The following is an 18678-nucleotide window of genomic DNA, read 5'->3' on the forward strand; positions in this document are numbered from 1 at the left end:
AAATGGCCTCGTCCCTAAAATTACATAATTCCCACCCTGGCGGTGGCTGCGATTATATATACGTAAACCTACCAACATCCATCGCCATGATGTTTGGAATGACTTAACACGCCAGGAAAAAAATACGATTTAGTGGCAAAACATCGGTTATGGAAATGCTGTCATTTTGCAATCGTTTTTTATGCGCAAATCTGTAATGGAAACCAGGCTATTGACAAAATCAAAAAAACACTTTGTCATTGAACATTTTTGTCAGTTTACCATGTGGTGGCCCACCTGAGAAAAAAGATATCAGCTGTTGTTGATGTTGTTTCATTCTAGTGTGCTTGTATTATGTGTTTTTGTTGTATGTGGTGTAATCACTTGTGTATCTTAAAGTAAATCCCTAATACGACATCATCCCCCTCCTCTTCCTCTGTTTGGGTTTGACTTCTCAATCTGACCCTCAGTTATATGCTACTGATCCATCTGTCACATGTCAGTAAATAGCCAAATGCCTGATTTTCCATTAGATGATACCCCTGACATTCAGAAGTGGTTAAACAAGCAAGAGGACACGAATGAAAACGACAAAAGGTGGGGTTGATATAACGAGATCTTAACCATTAAATCGTATCTTTGTTGTAGCCGTATCACAGTGTTTGACACACGTGCTTCTGACGTGCTTGTCATGCAGGATTGAATCCAGATCACATTCCTTCTCGCTCCCTAATCATTTCTGGTCACTGTCTTTTGTCTCTGTTGGATAAAAGGAAAAACAATTGCATCCATGCTAGTTTTAGACTTTATATGTAAGTCACAGGAGTTTCAAGCAGGAGTTTAAGCACTTGTTACCACAAGAAGGAAAGGAATTACATATGACTTTATCATCCATCCCAGCATGAGCGGATTTACCGTTTACCCACCTCTCCACAGCCACTGGGCAGAGTAAATGGAATAGAGATGCAACACATTAGAATTGTGACACTTTGTGACCAAATCTTCTATAATGCCTGAATAGTAAAGCTCATCTCCTAATCTATTTGATAAATAGCTGCTGGTTCTTTATTGGTTTGGGATTTATCCCTTATCCTGTTTTATCAAAGTGCCATGAAACTCTAAAAATCCAAGTAATACTGCTTGTATGTATACATAAGATATTTAGACTTTTTATAGATTTTATCTTGACAATGTTGCTAAACTGTCAGATTTTTTTTGATATTTTTTTATTTTGTTAAAATTAAATTCATTTTATATATAACTATATTATATATTATTATATATTACAAGTATATTTCGCAATGTTGTTTTTACTGTATTTTTGATCTAATAAATGCAGCCTTGTCATGGGTCACAATCTATTTCTGCACTACAGTCCCCAGAATCCTCTTTGGCGCACCTGCAATCACTTTCCCCTAAATTATCACCTGCACCTGGTTACAATCAATTACCTCATCACCAAGCTCTATAAAACTCTCACGGATACCTCAGTCATTGTCAAGCCTCCAACAGGAACAGACCCAAACCTAGTCACTAATAAACTCTCTGTGTCATTCAGCAGCAAGTAATGTAATGTAACGTATACTTACCTTTAGTATACTAACCTGTCTATCCATGTTCTGATGTCCTCAGGATCCACGCTACGGTCCCTGCCCGGTCCTGAACCCATGTATCCTTCCTGAATATCGTTCGCCTATGGATAACCTGAAAGAAAGAAAGCAAGTATCACAGAACTGAGTTAGTTTGATGTAAAGCACACTGAAGAGGACCTGCTCACCTGAAAGTCTACACGTCAGAGTACCCTCCTTCTATTCACCTTTGAGCACGCACCTTGTATGTGACGAAATAAAGTTTATGTTCATTCACTTACCTCTGTCTCCGAGCCTGTATCCTGACAAGCCTGGATGAGTATAAGACTTTATTTAATATATATATATATATATATTCTTACCGTCCCAAAATATTTATATTGAAATGATTAAATAATAACAATACTAATAATTAAAAAAGTATATTTTGCTTATCCAGACTGCCTTTATTTAATCAAAAATACAGTAAAAACAATAATATAATGAAATATTATAATGATTTTAAAATTACCTTATTTCTGTATTAATATAATTTATTACTGTGATGGCAAAGCTGAATTTTCAGCATTTATTTCTCCAGTATTTAGATTTGGGGCTCAAAAAAACATTTCTTAATATTATCAATGTTGAATACGTCTCGTTTACGTATGGTAACCCTCGTTCCCTGAAGGAGGGAAACGATACATAAGTTGTGACTGACGAATAGGAATTTCGCTAGAGAGGCCAATCTACTTCGAGTGAAACTAAACGAGCCAATGCACATTGGCGTGCAATCATTTGCATCAGCTGTAAAGCCACGCAGCGCGTGTATATAATGAGCAGCAGGTGCAATTGCACTTCAGTTTTTTGCTGAGGAGCCGAGCCAGGCCGATGAGCTGGCTGCCCCGGCTGGCCGCAGCAGATGTACATACGTCTGCGTTCACTCCTTCAGGGAACGAGGATTACCATACGTAACCGAATCGTCATTCGCAGAGAAGTCTGACCCACCCTCCGATGCAGCGATTGACATCTGTTCATCATGGGGAGCGAATATGCACCTGTCGTGCGCTATCTCTCACGCCGCATCTTACCAGCTGTGCACAGCTTTTTTCTTTTGCTCAGATTTGAAAACAAAAAAGAGAGAAAGAGAGCCGCACTGTATTGCCTGCACCAGACTGGAGAGATCCCAGTGAAAGCACGCTCGTAACAGTCTTAGTAGAGAAAACAGCATCGAAGTGCTTGGCTCCGAAGCAAAAAGCTGAAGTGCAATCACACCTGCTGCTCATGATATACTCGCACTGTGTGGCTGAAGAGCTAATGCAAATGATTGCATGGTAATGTGCATTGGCTTGTTTAGTTTCACTCAAAGTATAGATGGGCCTCTCAAACGAGATTCCTATTCGTCGGTCACGACGTACGCGAGAGTGACCGACTGATAGGGACCACTTGTGCTGCTCAATATTGTTATGGAAACCGTGATTCATTTTGTTTTTACAGGAATTTTGATTCATTTTGAAACTTTATTTTAAATTAATAAATCCTTTCGTAACATTGTAAAAGCCTCTGTCAGTTTTGATTAATTTAATGTGTCCTACCTGAATCAAACTATTAATTTTTTTATTTTTTTATTTTACTATTAAAAATGGGATTGCTGGACTAATAAACAGTGTATGAATATTACATTCATGTGAAATCTGTCTCTTCCGAATGCCTTCATCCTCATTTTCCTTGCTTCTTAAGCTCCTGTGGAGTGTCTTGTCGTAGTTAAAACGTTTACCACCTACTTCCCGTCGAGGGACCCGTACGGTTCCTAAAGCCCTTTTTCTATAGCCTTCCTTGTGACGTTTCTGCGACGCAGGGGGAGCCTCTTCCTATCTGTCTGGGACCCCTCGACACTGCCTTCTCGTCCATATGGCTGCACAAGGGAGCTTTGGATCTTCTCTTCCTCCCTCTCAGAAGATGTAAGGGCCCACACTGAGCCAACATGCCATCCTTTTCACATATCACAGGCCTTGTAAACCATTCTGAGAAATAATGATGAGAGAGAGAGAGAGAGAGAGAGAGAGAGAGAGAGAGAGAGAGAGAGAGAGAGAGAGAGAGAGAAACAGTCACGGGTTAGGGGAGAAAAAAAAATAGTAACTCATACCCGCTTGTCCCTGGTTTCCTCTACCACTAAAGTGAATGTGCCAAGCGTTGCTGTATAATTCTGTTTTAATGCGTTATATTGGATCCAGACAGGACAGATTGACTAAGCCTCACCCAGGGAATAAAGCTCGTCTCTCTATTTTCTTTCCGCCAGCCCCCTTCCCCCACCGCCACCATCTTTTTTTTCCTCTCTCTGCAGGGATTTTCAAGAAACATACTCTCCGTTTTACTGTATCTCTCTCGCTAGCTGAGCCGCGGCGCATCTTAATTAGCGGTTTTATGGCTTTCCTAAGTTTCAGTTCTTATTGCTTTGTGCTTATATTATTTAAAAGCCAAAATGGAAGCCAATTTCCCCAGTTTCACTTTGGGAGGGAGTGAAAAAAGCCATTTATGAGAAAATCATCAACAACGTAATGTTATGAAGGTAGTCATATAGGCCCCTGCACTGGCAAAAGGGAAAATTGTCTCTTTGGTGGCGTACTAATCAATGCTGAGCATGTGGGACGCTGATGGTTTTGTTTGTCTGTGATGTTGCCAGTTTCACCTCGCTCTGCCGGATGGAGCACATTGCCACCACTGCCGCCGTATATTACAATAGGTCAGACGTACAAAATGTGCATCTTTTATTTTTAATGCCTTATGAATATTTAACCGTGGGGGTCAAGTCACAAGGAAAAAAAAGTGAGTGTAGAAATCAATAAATTGGATTTTTGGTCACATGGTCTCTAAGAGAGATAGAGACTAGAAAATAAATCAGGAGAGAGAAAGAACTGGGAAATTACCTGATGGTTAATCGCTTGAAATGCGTGCCAGGTAAAATTAACAGCAAATTTGTGATGCCTGCATGCGTGATGGTGTATATTTGCTCAAGTTTTTGATTTCTTTGGGCATGTCTTGTGGATTTGAGCCAGTAGTTGACTATATAACATGTTTGTTGTTTGTGAATGTGTTTGTGCGTGGTGGTAAGACAGCCTCTCGTACACACATACACACACACACACACACACACACACATACACACATACACACACTCACAAACTCACACTCGCTGTCATGCCCATAAATTAAATTCTGCAGATGGAAAACATGAAACACAAATAAATGTGGTGCTATGAGAGGATGTGTGCCAGCATGCTTTTAGCTCGTGGCGGCTTTTCCCTTTTCCCCTCTTCACTATCTCATACTTTAAAAGCGAGAATCGGGCGAACCTATCGGTGCTCGGCTTTGGGTAGTCATACAGTGATTCCTTACGGTACCCTGTCCTGCACGGTGAGGCGTTAGCTAGCAACTGATAGTGCAGTTCCGCATGTGGCTTTGAAAGGAACGGAGCCCAAGGCGAGCTAAACATACTCCATCATCCCTAAGCTCCAGGTTCCAGCTTGCCGCAGATATGGGGGAAGAAAGAAATAGGAAGGTGAAAAGTAGGTGAGGTCATACGGGTCAGAAAAAGTGAAATAAACAAGAACGAGGGTTAGGAAATTGGAACAGAGAGACAAAGAGAGATGGCTTGCGGGTTAGGATGTAACCTAACCTGATTGCTAGACCTTTGTTTACAGGAAAAATGCAGTCCGAGGATGATATGGTGCTCGGATTGAAGCCAGACACAGAGCGAGAGAGACCCGCATGGCTGGCAGCTGTGGATGAGTGTGGCTTATGGGCATTTCCAATTCATCTGTGTAGTGAAGGGTTCAGATGTTCGCTTCACCACAGGCAGGTAGAGCGACGGAGCGCTCTTATCTGACACCCTCCCTCTCTCTTCACCTAGCCCTTTTTTTTATTGGTGATCTAACCTGCAATGAGGAGATAAAGGCTGGCTGGCTTTTTCCATAAATGCACTTATCAGAGCCCAACAAGCTCTCCAACACTTGCCTGACTGACAGCCCCGCTGTTCGGGACTCCGCAGGCATCCGATTCCTCCGCTTTTGCGTGGACACACATGCACAAACGCACACACGTTACAAACACGTTTGCCTTGACAGGGTTTCCACGTGGGGGTAGATGAAAACTAGCACACATGCTCAACTAATCAAGAATCTACTAATTCTACTAATAAAGAAATGTCTTTACTCAAGCGTGTGACACTTTTCAGAAAGGGGGTACAGAATAGAAATGATTGTTTATATTGAGTAATTGTAACTGTAACGGATGTCAGTGAAAGAAGGTGCCTAAGCTTCAGAACCCCATCCCATTTTACAGGTTTTATTTTATAATAAATACATTTATTTTGTACCAATTACTTGCAGTGCAGTTTTCAAGCAATACACATTAAAATAACATTAACACTAAATAGAGAAAATGTATGCATTTAAAAAAATGTATTGATAATTAATAACTTAAATGTGATTTTTTTAAAACACTAGAAAGGGTGAGAGATTTGCAAAGTTATATTGATCTCTCATTCAGTAGGGGCTAGTTGGTTTTGTAGGTACTGATTAAGATTTTCCTATTACTGAATAAATAATATCAAAAACATTTTCTTTTTTAGTTACTTGCAGGGCGGATTGATTGAGCTTAATTAATGGCAACACAACCATTTTGTACAACTCTGGTATTACAATATGTTGTAATGGAGAAATCCATGTGGTAGAAGGGTTGTGCACAAAAGGTGGGACATATCTAACATTGTATTAGTTGTTTATTTTATTACTTTATATTTTCTTTTATTTTATTACTTTTTGTTTTATTTTATTACTTTTAATTATCTGATTTGATTTGATTTCATAAGCCACAAGCTGTTCGGGTGGATACAGATGTTGTTTGGTGTATTTTCAAGCTATGTTTCAAGCTAGATTAATTTATTATTAGATAAGTTTGACAAACTATTTTCTAATAGGTCTCACAATAACTAGGAATTTGCGCTTTTAAAAGCCACCATGGAACATCAAAGTGATCCGTATATGTGGCAGGTGATGCATGACCACACACAAACACCCAAACATACAAACATTCATTATGGGTATACAGGCAAATAAGAGCCCTTTACTTTCAGGAGCAGAATAAAATGCGGTGAGAAGTCAGGCAGCCAATAAGGAAATCAAACAGAGAAAATGAAAACCTGAAGAGCGACGCTTTCACCTGCCTAGCTTATCAGCATGAATTTGTCATCAGTCTAGTGCTGCTATATTACCTCAGAGTCTTTAGCCATCTACTCAATAAGAGTCCTCATATTTCATCTATGTGTCTCTGTGTTGAGAAGATGCTTTTATAAACACAGCCCTCTCAAGTGCAGACAAAGAGCCTCATTCAATCTGGCCACTACATCCACTTTACTGTGCTTGCGCGCAATGCGGTGCAAAAGTGCATTATATTAGGTTCAGTATTTTGTGGTTACACGCTGAACTTGTTATCCAGCCTCTAACCGATGTCGTCTAGGTCCAGGTTCTGACCTGACCTTATGAATTTTGCTTATCTACACTTTTGTTCTGGGTCAGTGTTGTCTTTTATAATATGCTGCAGTGCAGCTAGATTACATTTTGAAGGCATCGCTGAGTTCAGTAGGAAACCAATAGTAGAACTAATTCATAAAATGTCTAGTTTTACAGCTCTAATGTGCAATGCAAAAAAAACAAAAAAAAACAATGCCCCTTACTGAAAATGCTCTGTTTTTCCAGAACAGGGATTTTCTCTAAGGATATACGCCAGCACTCCGACCAGCTTGGGGCCACACAGACCAAAACTCCATCAACAAGACATTTCTGTGGTCTTGAGAGTTTTCCAAACGTAAACCACGATATTGAGCTTCCCACCCTGATAACGAGTCCATTATAGTCTCGCTGTAATTTACATCCGTGCGAATGCTTGACCGTGCTGAATTAAATTAGTCCAAGGAATTTAAATAACAAGAAACTGTTTGCTCTAAAACAAATTCCAAGAACATAATTTTCTGCTCTTCCGCAGCGTTAGGATTGCGAATGCAGACGGGGGGAGGAGGATGTATTTATGAGTACGAGGTGAAGGTGAGCTGTGGTTTTAGTGAACGCTTTGAGGCGTCGAGTTTAGCGGATCTCGTGTTTATTTTAGACTCACATAGCCTTGTGTGCGTCACGGCCAGAATCCCAAAGCCAGTCGTTCTCTATTCCGTCCGCAAGCCTCAAGCATTAGCATGTGCATCTCACCATTTCATTCATAAAATATAAGCTGGAAAGGTAACATTGCAGAAGTGTTCGCCAAGGAGTACATCTCTCAATCATCGTTTAAGGTTCAAAAGGTGTCAAATATTGGTTTCCATAGATAATTGTGGCGCATGCGTCACAGACATACACACACTCCCCCACTCAGTACCGTTAATAGCATTATCCTAATGGGTTTTTTGGAGCTCAGAAAATCTGTTACATTTGTTATTCTCCTAGTGCCGGTCCTTATGTTACCAGACTCCCACCAGCTGCCGGGCCTTGACGGCGCTGGGCTGATGTTCAGACAGACGGAAGGGGGAAAAACCTGAAAAACTCTCCCCTTCTAACCTACTGTTTATTTAGATAGAGATAGAAATCACCACAGATTGGTACACAGATATTCCCCAGACTGAGCAGGTGTTCATCACACGTGGCTTCTTAGTTTTTAATATATGTATTTCTACTTTGCGGAGGTGAGTTTGCATGCAGATGGTTCCAGACTTGGGAACGAACTAGATTTCACTGGTGTTGGCCACCTCCAATAAAGACCCCCAGAGACCATGCGAGTGTGCTCAAAAACGTAATGTAGGCCTTGTGTTTTAAAATAAATAAATAAAATAGAATAGACAAGTAGGCCTGTATCCCCAGGTGTGGTTTGGTCTCTTGATCTTGTGCATTCGGTGTTAGCTGGGATTTTTCAAGCGCCGCTGATGGTCTCTTTTTCACAGCTGCTATGGCGTTTAAGTAAAGTGAAAACAAGCGGCCCGCGGCTCTTGGGAATGAGTGTTAATCTGTTTTTTTGCTACACCTGTTTTGGGTGGTAGATGAACATATGGGCTCTTCGGCAAAAAAAAAAAAAAACTTTGGTAGTAGAAATTTTATTCAGATGTTTGTAGGATGCTTTTATTTATTTATTTATGCACTTTTTTGTGAGGGCTTGTGAGTAAAACAGACAGTTTTCCTGTATCACAAACTATTTACTGGCAACAAGACGGTAACAGTAGAAGCAGCATTTTTAATCAAGACCATCGTGTTTTACAGGCTTTGTGTTGACAGAGATATACATTACGAGACGTGTCAGCTGAGCTTTACATAATCTGTTAATTCAACAGTCGCTTGGCTGTGAGAGTGTCATTAAACCGCTGGTTGCTTCAAAAAGATGGACAAGCGTCTTCATGTGTTATAATGGTATGGTGGCCTTATGGTCAAAAACTTGCTTTGCTAAGAACAAGATTGCAGATGTAATTTATTTATTGGCAACTTCAAATGTTTGAATACTTTTTACTAGTATGTTTTAACTCTAATAACAAAAATGAAGACTTTATAACAAAACTCTAATAACTTTTTAAAATTTAAATAAAAAATTATGAATATTACTATTTTAAATTGAAATTGTACTATAAAATAATAAAAAACAATGATATGAAAAGCTCTGCATACATCACTCTGAAACATGCAGTGCATCACACTATAGTTATTTCATTATAATTTGATTTTAATATAATTGATAATTGCACTAAGCAATATCACGATTATCTCACATTTATTTTTCAAAATTTTACATTCATAGACTTAATTATTAGCTTTTCATCAACTCGCAAACCCCCTCTCAAACCCCTGGTTGGGAAACCCTGATCAATGCACTGAAAGTCATACATTTTAAGGTTCTTTCACACTAACACTTTTGGTGTGCACCCGGGTTTGATTGACATCAGAGTTCAGTTTGTTTGGATGACGTTGACTCTGTTTTTCGAACTGAAATGCGTACCCACGGATCCGTAACCGAGTCTGCATAAAAAGGCTGGTCTGGAGTGTGGTTCATGTGAACTCCGGTACAGTTCGCTGCTGAAATTAACGCAATCATACTAAATTGCGAAAGTAAACCGCTATTAATGATGAATGATTTGATAAAACTATCGCTGCGTCCGAAATTGAATACTTCCCAACTATATAGTACGCGAAAAACAATAGGCCAACATTGTAGTATATCCGTATGCATAGTAGACCTATTCGATAAACAATAGGCAAAAAGTCCCTGGATGGTCTACTACTTCCTGCGAGATCCTGAAGTGTGCATTTGATGGACACTTTACTATCCCATGAGGCAACGGGAGAGGATTTGTGAATGAAAGTAAAGCAACACAACTGATGCTGGTAGGTCAACTGACAGTAACAAAATGGTGGATATAGTACGTCCAAATTTTATTCATACTACCCACATTCATACTATATAGAACACTTTTTTTCACAGTAATTTCAAAATCAAATGTGGTAGCTACCGATCAGATTTAGCCAATGTAAACGGCAAAACATCACATGAAAATTGATTTTTACAATGAGTTAGAATGGATATCCTTTATAGGAAGGATTTTTGTTTGTTATATTGTAAATGTTCAAAAGTAGGCATTGCTATCATTAAATATTCACTCATCCAGAAAACGCCTTGGTTAAGAGCAATGCAAATTCATAAATGTGACATTTCTATTTGGTAAATATAGTGAGCACTAGATTTTAAGAGTGTGTTGTCGCAGGGAGTGAATGTTTCAGTGCACTGAATGACAATGAGAATGCTCTAGAAATGGCCAGTGCACCATCCATTGAATTAAGAAGCTGACTGAGACACACTCAGTGTTTGAGAAAACAGTGATTGAATGATTGACCTATAGCGTATTGACAAAGTGGGATTTGGGCTGGAAGTTCTGAGGTTGAAGGTTGAGCAACCTAGATAGTTTGCTCAGTTGTAATTGTCTTTGATAGCAGCATTTAATAACTTGTGCTTTGGGGGCCTGTCCCCTCAATAAATCAGTGAAGTAGTTTTCTGATATATAAATTTCACATTCAGTCTGAGATAAATGTCAGTCACTGAGCTGATCCGCAGCCATCCATCTCTCTGAATGAGCTGACGTGCCTTCAGTTCACCTGCCCCTGTGAAAGTAGATGCTGAGGGTTATAGCATGATTATACATCACTAAATGTCCACACAATGACATTGATTACATGGTACATGTATATGTACCATAACGTTCATAATTTTACAACTCTTACATATCATGTGGTATAATGTGACATATCCTCTCATTTCTGTGTTGTTTTATGTTGTTCAACTGTGGTGCAACTGGTTTAAACAAGACTGATGAGGTTTTCTCAATATTGTCTACTTCCTTTTACATTTCTATAACATGGAAAGTTCTGCAGTGTTGGACAAGATACTCAGAAAATGAGAGCTAAGCTACACTGAAAAAAAAATAGTTGTAGACAATTTTCACTTACAAATTGCTAGTAAATTTCATAATTACAACGAAATAGCAAATAACATGTTGAATTAAACGTGAAATTTTGAAGGAAAATGTTGAAAAATATTTTGTTTTTAAATATTTCACAGATGAGGGGAAAAACAAAACCCTAAACTTGGTTAAGATATTTATCTGATGAAATTATTTGGTAAAACCTCAAACCACTGCTGCAGGTTTTATTTTACTATGCAAAGCTCACAGGAAAAAAATGCATACATTGACTAGAACATGATATAATAATTAGTTGGTTCTCTATTGTTTTTGCACGCATTCATAATTTCTTTTTATGACCGCCTGTTCAAAAATGATGTCCGCAACAATTTGGCATGTTTCATTGAGTAATCACAAATAAAACAATTGACTATATAGACATTCAGCACTACCAAACAAGAAGATGCATTTGCAGGTTTGGTTTCAGTTGATTATAGGTAAATATCCACTTTTTTATGGAGTAAGAAAACACGCACCCTGTAAAACACTGGCTGAATGATTCAGACTGAGTAGCAAACCAGTTCAGACTGTTGTTATCTTGCTTGACCAGTTTTTGTGGAATGAACTGATTTAAGACATGTGATTCATTGACACATCAGGGATCAAGTCCTCTGATTGTAAACAGCTGAAGGAAAATTCTATTTAATTGTTAAAATATTTTCAGGGAATAAAACAAGTTTTGAATGAAAATGACATGATGTAGAAATAGCTATGCTACTAGCTTTCTTCTGAAGAATCTAGATAGATTACTAACTTTACTCTTTGTAGCTCCGCTTTTGCAGTTGCAACCAAAGGAACACGTCACAATTTGATGTTTTGCACTGAGGTGCCTTACCCATCAGACTTGTAACTGCGTTGCGCTGTGAGTCTGAATGTGTGTTAATGTTGTACAGAGACAAGCAGCTGTGGCTCTTTGTGCACTGATGAAGGCAAAGTGGAGGGGATTTGGGTGCATGCTGGGGGAAAAAAAGAAAAACATCCTAATGGACAAGAGCTGATGGAGGCCAGAGCAAGCCTGGATTACAAGCTAGAGTATGTTTGTGTGTGTGTGTGTGTGTGTGTGTGTGTGTGTGTGTGTGTGCGTGCGTGCGTGCGTGCGTGCGTGCGTGCGTGCGTGCGTGCGTGCGTGTGTGTGTGTGTGTGTGTGTGTGTGTGTGTGTGTGTGTGTGTGTGTGTGTGTGTGTGTGTGTGTGTGTGTGTGTGAGTTAAAGAGACAGAAAAACAGACAGAAAGGGAAAGTATGGATGGTAGGTGGGTGGCAGTTAGTCTCAACCTTAATTTGGAGTAATTTCCCTGTCTTTCTGGGCACGGTGCAGAGGATTTGTTTGGTTGCAAGGTCTGGTCCAATCTGTTCCTGCGATATAACTATATATATCTCAACAGCTTTTAATCCACATTACGCGGATTTATCGTGAGATACACTGGGATTTGTGAAGATCAGCGTCTGTCACACACAGAAACAGGAAAAAATAGCTTTCGCATTTCTTTCATTTTTTTGTTTTGTTTGGGTTGTTTATGTCATAGGAGAGATCCCAATTGTTATCATTGTTCTTTTCATAATCCGTCTATCTTTGTTTCGATGTCATCTTTACATAATGCAGCATATTTATGTCACCAGGGCAGATTCTTTATATAGATGCATATGTGAAATGTATTACATATTTTAATTGCAATAATGATGTCCATCATATTGTTGAATACTTAAGCATTTGTATCCATTTCTCCCCCCTAATTAAAACCATTTAGATGATGATGGTTTATTTAATATCATCTGATAATACTATAATAAATCTCAAACCTCTAAATTGGCAGTCCTTAATCACTTGGTCTCACAATCATGGATTGACCTCATAACTGCTGGTTGATACTTAGCTTTAACCTATTCCTGTGTTTGTCTGGCATTAGTCACAAACTCCTTTGAAGTAATTGCACTTCCTTTTTCTTTGTCTAATTTAACTAATTTTTGGTTTATTGTGTTTAGATCCTTTTCCTCTCAAACATAAGCCTGATTGTTCTTTTTTCCCCCTGCTCTTACTGTATTCGGTTGCATTAAACCCGCCGGTCTCAGATCTGTTCATAATAGAAGCGACTTCCCCACTCATCAGCGTCATATCCATTCCATATGTGAACCCTAAATTCTGTTTATTGCCTTTCAACACGCACACTCACATAAGCACATATCTTTTTACACTCCAAAGTGCAATTAGTATGGAATTCGCTCTTAAGCACAATCCTCGGCTACATTTTCACAGAGCTTTGCTCATTAAATGTATATTTACAATGACAAATGTGTAGCGTAATTGTCGCCCTGAAGCCCTCAGCTTGTAACGCTCTGTGGAAGATGTGTCGTCGTTCTAGAAAATATAATCTTGTGAACCTGGTTAATCTGTTCCTGGACCAGTTTAAGGAATGCTGCATTGGAACGGTAACTTCACAAGTTACAGTACTTCAAATTATATTATATTACATTATATTACATTATATTACATTACATTACATTACATTACATTACATTATATTATATTATATTATATTATGTTATGTTATGTTATGTAGCAGTCATTAAACTTTAGAGGGGGTAGGCTGATAGATCATTTACATGCAATCGGACAGAATTCACATCATTACCACATGGCACAAGCTGATTGGCCTCTGCATTTAGACGTTTTAAATTAAAATATTTAAATTGCTCGACATTTAAATAGTCTGGTTCAGTGTTTTTTGTAGACTATAATCCTCCACCTCCTTCAAGCTCCACCTGCCTAGATCTGCTACAGGATTTATATATGTCTATTTATGCAGCAGCAGCATTTCTTAAATGCTCACAGCAGCGTGTCTGTGTAACTATTAGCAGTAGCAAGTCTTTGTACTTGCTCTGTAGCAGCAGCGGAGCAGAACTAGTCTACCAAGACAAATACATTAACATTGCCATATTCATTAGCATACTAAAACGTGATTGCAATATTAAGTCGCTTGTTGTGTAGCTAATTACTTTTTAGCTTCACTGTAGTGTGTGCAAAATTAAATTGCAGATCAGATTAAATGTTTTTATTGATTTATTTATTTTGATGCATGTTTTATTTAAATATACAAAGTACTGTCATGGAACTCTAGATGGCGCAGGCTGGGTCCTTCCCAGCTAACAAAGTTATGTTCTGAGAACGTTTTCCAAACATTCCATTTTGGTTATGGGAACGTTGATTTGAAAATGTTCTAAAACGTGGAAATGTCCAGTTTGCTTAACGTTGCTGGAACGTTATCTTAAAGGGTTAGTTCACCCAAAAATGAAAATTAAGTCATTAATTACTCACCCCCATGCTGTACCAACCCCGTAAGACCTTCGTTCATCTTCGGAACACATATGAAGATATTTTTGATTAAATCTGAGAGGTGGATCACTGCTACATAGGCTGCCAGAGGGAATGAAACTTGACGGCCCAGAAAGTCATTAAAGAACATTTTGAAATATTCCATGTGCCTACAGTGGCTCAACTATAAGTTTATCAAGCGACGAGAATACTTTTTTTCCGAAAAAAAAACCATAAATAACGACTTTATTCGACTATTCCTTTTCTTCCTTGTGGGCCTGAGACGAGAGTTCAAGAGATTTCCACGACGCATGCGCGAGAACTGAACAAGAAGTATTAGAAGAAGAACGTCCTCTTCTCAGTTCTCGCGCATGCGTCGTGGAAATCTCTTGAACTCTCGTCTCAGGTCTCAAATGAAAACTTCCATCATTGAGGGGGAAATTAGATAATTGTGCATCAAACTTCTGTACCTGTTAAACTTTTCTAATTTGTACTAATTTGCCATACTATGGAAGTAGGAATATAATACTTTCAGTATATGACAATAGCAGCATAAAGAAAAGTCTTCTGAAGCTATTATAATACAATTATATGAATGTATAAACCAGGCCAACTTGGCATTAACCCCGGTCTGGTACTTGTTCTTTGGACAAATAAATTGGTCATTCACTTGTAAAAAAAAAAAACAGTTGTCCAGGAATACATCGATTTGTTGAAGTAGGCCTCTGTGTGTAACATATGTGTGTGCGGCTGTGCGCTTAAATTAAAAGAGCATATTAATATAAAAAGGTGATTCGACTGACTTGTAACTAACATTACCTGTGCATTTATTATAATAAAAAAAACATAATTTTTCATTTAAGTTGTTATTTTTAACCTTTAATAATAATACCAGCTGACATTTTATGTTTACAGCATTAGTGAGATCTTTTTTCTTGAGAAAAAATAACATGTATCTACTGTACTGTACCTAATAATTATCAAAATGAATTGATATTGAATCAAGGTTTCACTTACCCCCAATCCCCCCCTCCATAATTCTCACTCCAAGCTAAACTCAAAAGTTGCCAGCCCTGATAGTAGGCCTGTGGCCATCACCAAACTGTAAACGGAATGAGAATATGAAAGCATTGAGAATGTAAAACAATGTTTACATAGTAATTTATATAATAGGCTATAATCTAAAATAATATATAATAGCCCATAATATAATATAGCTTTAGAAATTGTTAACGTGGTGTAGAAATAAATTTGCAAAAACCATTTGGTAACACTTTATTTTGATGGGCCCTTTTGAGCATTCTGCTAACTATAAGTAACTTTGCAACTACATGTCAACTAACTCTCATTAGAGTATTAGTGGACTATCTGCTTCATATCAGCAAACTCTTAATTGTGATTTTCCTCAAGAGACACTCAACTTTGCAGCTACATTTCAACTTATTCTAAACCTAACCCTACCAGTCTACTAATACTCTACTAATACTCTAATGAGAGTTAGTAGACATGAATGGGCAATGTTACTTATAGACTACAGAATGTGTTAAAAGGACCATCAAAATAAAGTGTAACCAAACATTTATTAAAAACTATACATGATATATGGCACGAAAATATATTTGATCATACTGTATATGTACACATTTTTACAGATGTAACATGAGGAACAATTTATAGCTTTATTTAACAGTGCTTCAAATATGTGAATAGCCTATATTAATATGAATTTATTAATAGGCTGTGCTGGTTTATTGGACGTTCTGAGAATGTTTTCTAAGAACGTTTTCTATCAATATAATGAGAACGTTCACCTAGCACAAATAACGTCATAAAGATGTACCAAGAACGTTGTTCCAAGAACATTTTCTATCAACATTACAAGAACATTCATCAAGCACAAATAACATCATAAAGACGTTCCAAGAACGTTGTTCTAAGAACGTTTTCTCTCAACATTACAAGAACATCAATAACGTTAAAAGAATGTTCCAAAGACATTATTTTAATAACGTTTTGTACTAACATTTACACAACCTTCAAAGAATGTTTCGTGAATGTTCTGGGAACCTTCCCTGTTAGCTTAACTCAATAACCCTTAACCCACCGAGTTTGCTGCTAAACATTCAAATACTTGGCATTGTTGGCAGTTTGCAGCATGCTTAAGGAACCCTCCAGCTTCCCCAGCTCCACCTGTATAGATCTGCTTGTGCAGCAGCATGTCTTACAACTCTGTACTTGCTCAGCAGCAAAAATCAACAGCAGCAGCAGCGTAGTAGATCTATTCTGCCAAGACCAAACATTGACATATCAATACCATCGCCAACCCCGTTAAGTAGCTAGCAGTTGCACTTTCTGTCTATTTCCTACAAAGCTTCACAAGAGTGTTACCAAGATGATTGCCGAGTGAAGTGCTTTAAAGGTACTTTCTAACCAAACAATTTTACTGTTCTCAGCTGTAGCAATGTTACTCTGTCAATGATTACCCAACATGAAATGCTAGCAATATGCACAGTTAATAACATTGTTTGATTATTCCGCCTCACTGGCTTATTCATCTATTCCAAATCATATTTAGCTGGGCGGCTAACGCAATTTTTGCACTCTCACTTGCTAAACAGCGTCACCTGATATAAACTGTCAGAGTCTGGCCAGCGAAGTGTCATTGCATTTCCATGATATATTGTAATGCGCCATAATCATCTGCCCTGCAGTGAACAACCATTATAGCTTAGTTTCCCAGTGTAGTGTGCCACACTACCCCACACTGCAGACAAAAAGAGCCCACCCTTTTCTTCCTCAGCCCTCAAAATCCCCCTTCACTGTGAGGACAAGCATATTTAAAACAGCAAAGTTGACGATTTTGTTGCCAAGCTCCAAGAAGTGCTTATCCCTCAGTCTCACTGGGTGACGAGGAGGACAAGCTGTCTCCGCTATCTCCCCAGCGCGAAAGAAAGAACGGGAGAGAGAAAAAATGGCAAGAGGGAGGACAGATGGAGATGGGGTTTTTAATGTTTTCTTTATAATTTCCAATTTGGGAGGGTAACTGGATTGTTTCAGATGAAGAAGGCAGTGGCTGGTGCTTCTGCCCACACTGACCCTTTCTTCTCTCCCTATAGCTCTGTCGTTCTCACACTCTCTGTCCCAAACCGATAAGATTTAGTGCATGTCCACGAGCCTAATCTTATTTATTCACTCAAGCTTTTTTGGATCCTAACATCAGTGGGGAAATTATAGCGGGAGCTCCCACTGGGAGGTCAGGAATTTGGTGCTAGAAAAGCATTGTAAGAATGGGAGAATACCAATTCTCCCGAGTCCCGACCACCCCGGCTTAGTTCAGATGTCGCTTTGTTGTCATGGCGGGTTTCAGTAGTATAATGCTGCTTAAAGAATGACATCCAGTATAGGAACATACAAGCATCATGCAAATATCACTGCTTTATTCCTGCGTATAGAGTGAATTAGTTCCTGCCCAGTTTTTCTGTGGCATTGGTTCTGTAAGTATTTTTTAACATTCATTTTTTTAAAGGTATTTAAAACAAAGTCTTCATTAAAGTGTTATAAGCCATGAACCAAGTCAACCATGAGGTGTGGTTGAAAGCTATGAGGTGAATCACAACATAACTCCTATGGTCTCAAAACGCTTAAATTGTGTACAAGTGTATGTCCATCAACAAACACAACAATGTGTCTGTATATTTCAAATGTATTGCTGTGCACATGCGGGAACTGTATTAACTGTATCAATAACTACAATTTTCAGGAGTATTTCTGTAAGACAGTAATAATGTGAGTTAGCCGGTTAGCCGGAGATCTGCACAATATAAAACACACTGTAGAAAATATATACATCAATGACTATTCATACTTACAGGTTGCGATTCTGGAGGAGCAAGCTTGTCCAAATAAACTGGGTACTGAACAATCTTTCAAGAGCAAGTGTCTTGTGAATCCCACATTGAACTCTGAGATATGAGAAGCAGTCGTCAGTAAAATGACTTGTTTGTGGGTGGGTCAAGTTGTTCGCGAGTGGACAATGTACAACATAGGCGGGCATTATGTGAATGTATTTTCTAGTGACATAGAACCGTAAAGCAGTAGGACTAGAAACTCAAAAGTCGATTATTTCTTTTGGGAGGAAATACGTTTATTTATCATGCACTTTCGACTTTACAGAACATTTACATTCACAAACAGTTATATAACACACTGCATGAAAGGGAATATTCGAAAAATCTTAATAGGGGCACTTTAAACTTTTAAGTTGATTGTATTTAAAAATTTA

This window comes from Siphateles boraxobius, unplaced genomic scaffold (genome assembly GCF_051911475.1).
Source record: "Siphateles boraxobius isolate OS27281-9 unplaced genomic scaffold, OSU_SipBor_1 6, whole genome shotgun sequence".
NCBI lineage: Eukaryota > Metazoa > Chordata > Actinopteri > Cypriniformes > Leuciscidae > Siphateles > Siphateles boraxobius.